This window comes from Tigriopus californicus, chromosome 4 (assembly GCF_007210705.1).
Source record: "Tigriopus californicus strain San Diego chromosome 4, Tcal_SD_v2.1, whole genome shotgun sequence".
Classification (NCBI taxonomy): domain Eukaryota; kingdom Metazoa; phylum Arthropoda; class Copepoda; order Harpacticoida; family Harpacticidae; genus Tigriopus; species Tigriopus californicus.
Window position 1 is genome coordinate 10,286,299 of NC_081443.1, and position 4,946 is coordinate 10,291,244.

Consider the following 4,946-nt stretch of genomic DNA (forward strand, 5'->3'; position numbering starts at 1 on the left):
TTGCAGAGCATTCCAGTTCTATTGTAGCGTAATTTCGCTGCGCAGGAGTGAGTGAGCAGGATCCACATTGAATCAGGCGAGGACGAGAAGTTGAATTGCGCTGGATGAGGGCATATCCCAGCCCATGAAGCCGTGACGCGTCTGTCAAGAGCTCCGTTGCAAGTGTGGGGTCAAAAGGATGAACCACGGCTGAGGAACACAAGAGTTCTTTAGTGAATGTAAATTCGTGTTCATGCACTTCAAGCCATGTAAAAGCGTTCACTTTCTTCAAGAGTTCTCGTAGGTGAACTGTGGAGTGGGCGAGATCAGGTAAAAAATAAGCAAGTTGATTGGCTAAACCCAAAAATGATTTGAGCTCGGACACGTTTGCAGGTCGTGGAAAGTTTTTGATGGAGGAGAGTTTTGAAGGATCCGGCTTTATACCCTCTGAAGTTGCCAGAAATCCTGCAAACTTAACAGCCTGACCAATCTCGAGCTTGGGTAAAGATAATTTAATGCCCGCAGTCCGGCAACGATCAAGGACTATGCGAAGACGAGAAAAAAGAAGAGCTCTGGTTGGTGCCTGGACGAGCATGTCGTCGACAATTTTGAGGAGCCATGGTAAGTTAGCAATAGCTGCATCCGTTCGGACATTAAATTCGTCAGAACTCGAGTTCAGTCCCATTGGGGCTACACAATAACGATAGCGGCCTGAGGGCAGGAGGAAAGTTGTAAGATCAGCACTGGCATTGTCAAGAGGAACTTGATAGTACCCGTGTACCGCGTCTACCTTAGCAAACCAGCAAGAGTCGGGTTTAATCTGTCGGATGAGGTCTTGGACGGACGAGAACGGATGTACGGGTCGTTTCACTGCCTTGTTGAGGATGCGGTAATCTGTGACAAGTCTCACTTTCTTGCCCCCCGGTTTGCCGACGAAGTGGGCGGGTGAGCACCAAGGGGTTGGCCAGGTGACTTTCTCGATGGCTCTTGCTGAAATTAATTCGTTAATTAATTCATCTGACATCTCTTGATAGTGAAATGGAATAGGTCGAGCTGTAGTCACCTGGCATGGTTTATTGTTGGCTTTCAAATCGAGATCTATCCTCATTTTAGGCCCCTTTATGCAACCGGATGCTTCTCCAAGGGATGTAACCAGGACATCCTCGTAGTCAGCTTTTATCTGGTCAATATCATCTGGTATCACAATATTTCGGCAATCTTCAAATAGAGGCTCAGCCTCGCCAAAGTTGACGTCCACGAAATCTGTCAAGATCTCATCTTTGCTACTGGAATCCTCGCTTTGAAGGCCCCCAAGCCCGCTAATAAAGTCATCCTGGGCATATGCTAGATGAATGACAGCGGGGAAGGCCTCTGGTAAAATGTCAAGAGCCACAAGATCATGCCAGCTTATAAGAGCTGGTCCGGCCAGATCGGTGGAAACAATGGCATTTATTGTGATTGTTGGTCCGTCGGAGGCAGATGCCGAAAAAGAGACAGAACCTGTGTTGTTAAGGACGGTTCCATTTGCAGCCAACAAACGAACGCGTGAAGTGGAAGGTATTACACCTTTGGGAAGAGCTGAAGATGGAAGAACAGTCCGTGAAGCACCTGTGTCAGCAAAAGCAAGTAGGTATGTCAAAAGTCCGTGAGTAAAGTTGCACCGAAGTTTAATATCCGGAGTGTCTCTCGAGGACGTGATAGATGAGACCCGAGCCGACGATGGACTGTGGTGACGAAAGGGGGTTGCATCGCGACGTGAAGGTTTTGAATACCTCTCTGGTGGCCGTCCTTGAGAAGGGGACCATGGGCGGAGTGTTAAGTTGTAACGCCCTCCCCAGCAAACTCGAGCCAAGTGTCCAGTCCTGTTACATTTTAAACAGCGTATCTCTCTCGCTGGGCACTGGTTTCGACGATGGGAAGTTTGCCCGCATCCGTCACATTTCTCTTGAGTAATGGCGTCGACAAGGACTCGCGGAGATGCAATTTGTTGGGTGTCCCTGGCAGATTCGAAGGTCGTACCAGTTGAGAGTATACCTACGAGGCTGGGATTTTGTACGTCCAATAGCTTTATGAACAAATCTGGCTCATCTCTGCAAGCGTATATGGTTTGAAACATGTGAAGGTCGTCAACAGTTAGCTTGTCAAGCGCTGCTTCATCGCCAATGTTTCGCAGCCTGTGATAAAAATCAAGGAGCTTTTGTCCACGTTCCTTTTTTTGTTCAAACCAAAGGAGTCTTCGGCGAAAAACTGGATGAATTTCCAGAAAGCGCGATTCCAACGCTTCAAAGCATTCAGTTAGTGATGTTGCCAATTGAATGTTTCTGCGTAGAATTGTGGCGAGAGCTCCTTCTACCCGACTGAGAAAAAATTCCTTTTCTACATCCACATCCAAGGTGGACATATTTGAAGCAGTGTGGAAAGCCTTGAATTTATTGATCCACTCTCTCATTTCAGAGGGGGTAGACTCTTGCGAAAGAAGTGGAGGCTTTAGATCACTGACCGGTTTGAAATGAGCATGATAGTGATCGCCACCTTGGGATCTACCTTGACCCGCTGATGATATCATGCGACCAGCTTCTCCAAGGGAATCCATTAGTTGATCTAGCAGAGGTTTGTGCTCAAGCTCAGCCTCTGGCTCTGAGATAGCAATTTCGTCGACGATGTCAGCGATCTTCTCTATCCAAGTTTGAAGGCCATCAACAAGGTTATTCATGCGTACCAAGTCGGGCAATTCTCCAGATGCCAGGTCTTGAAGAAACCGCCGTTCCCTCGTAAAATGACCTTTGTGGGATCGAATGGACGCGCGAAGTGAGGCCGTCGACATCTTGGAGGCCATCCTCCCTGTCGCCTTCTCTTCCTCCTTGGGATTTGCGGTTGCCATGGGACAGATAAAGTCAGACCACTGGTCTGCAAGCAAGTGAAGCGGTCAGAAGATTCGATGATTGGTCGGTGTGGGCCTGAACCAAGTGGAGTGTAGTAGTGGGAGCAAAGAGGCCCGTTAACCGTTGTAAGGTTACGGTTCATACCGACTGGGCCATGTTATGTCCGGATCGATGTTCCCTTCAACATGGCTACTGATCGAGTGACGTTTATTGAGCAAGAAAGGCAAAACGAGCTGACCGACAGCATACATGACATGAGAATATCACACCCTCCAATATTGAGAGACAGCATCCTCCTGCATGGGTCTGTTATACCGGATGCGCCGGAAACCGCGTCCTAGAAGCTGATTTGTATTACTCCTTAGCTTGGATAAGAAATGAGCAGTTATAAAGATAAAAATGTGAAATGAAGTATGTCCAGGAATGAATAGGTTGTTCATTTTCTTAAATGCCACCCTGAACTTTAACACATGCCAAAGACATGACAGGTCCTGACCACGTACTCCTTATCCAAGTTGACCCATGCCTTGGACCCTTCTGTCTCCAGAGCATGATCAGAACCATGATGCTAAGCTTAGACCTTGGTCTCAATATGCCCCCAGATACTGTAGTAATGGAAGGCATCAGAGCATGTTTGACGGTCTTGTTGTGCTAGAGCCCATTGGCTTACTGAAGCAATGTTAAGGTCTGAACCTTTGTCACCGCTTTTGATTGAAGTCCTAAAGTGTTGATTAACAACCCTGCCTATCGTTGTTGATGGCAAATCCATGTCAAATGCCATCTTCATAATGAACCGCCTGGGATTCTGAGTGACCTTGGCACTTGCATTTTTGCATTTTTTGCATTTTTCCTTGTCACTGTCTACTTGTTGACCATTCGGATTCTTAAGTGATGGAACTCCCTCTCTTGATTGTTTTCAGTTCTCATACAGTATAACTTTAAAATCCCTTGGCATTGCATATCTCGCTCGTTGACTTCTCAAACTCTATGTTGGCTACAAAAACTTCCTTCTTTTCGCTTGATTCTTCTGATTTTAGTATCTAAGCAGAGATTCCAAGTTTCCTCTTCCCTTGTGGAATTCCCAATATCGCTGTTTTTTGCGAAGAGTTCAAACGATATTCTGATTCAGTCAAACAGACTTGTTCTTGCGACGCTTTTGGAGTGGAACACATTTTGATTGGATTCCATCCAATATGATCTTCAGCTCGTTCCATGCCCCCCTCAACAGACTGGCATCGGATGATCTCATGCCACTAGACTTGTACAAGCATGCTTCTCAGTTTAACTAAGTTGGCCCTGTTCCAATCAGGGATCCATTCAACCGTCGGTGCTGCATTGTCTGCATTGGGAAAATAAACCACCTTGATAATGTGATGGTCACTCAGATAGTTTACTGTGTCAACTTGAACTTCATGTACTGACTCCGGAACATTGGTAAGCACAAGATCAAGTATATTGCCATGAATATGAGTTGGAGTCATTATTTCCCTAAATCGGGGTACTCTTGGTGACCCTGTACATCCTTTGTGTTGCAACTTGAGATGCATATAAAAATTTTCCAGTAGGCTTGGTATTTCTACACGGTGAACCCATTTCCAAGCAATGAATTCTTTCCGGGTCGAATCAAACTTCAGCTCAGACGGTCTCAAGGCTTCGTTGATTTTGGTGTGACTTGGTCTGGACTCGGAGGTCGTATCATTCGGGGATGTGCCTAAAGACACCAAAAGTCTGGACTCGGTATCCATTGTATCCAGAACCTTACAAGCGGCCATTGCAGCTTTGTTACAGGAATCCATAGACATGTCTGCAAATTTGACCTCGTTCTTCATGCATTAGTGGCTCAAGTGCTCTGGGACGTACACAGTGCGTCATAAAAAAATTACTGGTAACTCTTTTTGTTCTACATCCGGAAATAAATGAGTTAGGGAGACAAAACAAAAAAGCAAAGGACAGATGTACGTTAGGCGGAAAGTAAATGATGAGAAAAAAGCCTTTACTGCCCTCCTCCGCGCGGACTAATCCGAATGTGAGGCTTTTAAGGTCACTTGGGTAAGGGTGCATTTTTGGCATGAAGAAGCCTATGAA

The 4,946-nt window shown here is 46.2% G+C and overlaps 1 long non-coding RNA gene across 2 annotated transcripts in view; it reads left to right on the top strand.

The window, feature by feature from the left end:
- LOC131879237 (uncharacterized) overlaps window positions 1–1,063 on the top strand; it is a 1,475-nt gene extending 412 nt beyond the window's left edge. The window contains exons 2-3 of one of the 2 annotated variants that reach the window (XR_009373123.1): window positions 28–309; window positions 373–1,063. This is a non-coding gene — a long non-coding RNA (uncharacterized LOC131879237). The remainder of the gene's footprint in view (window positions 1–27; window positions 310–372) is intronic. The other variant, XR_009373124.1, reaches the window with a different exon arrangement.
- Window positions 1,064–4,946: the final 3,883 nt, after the last annotated feature.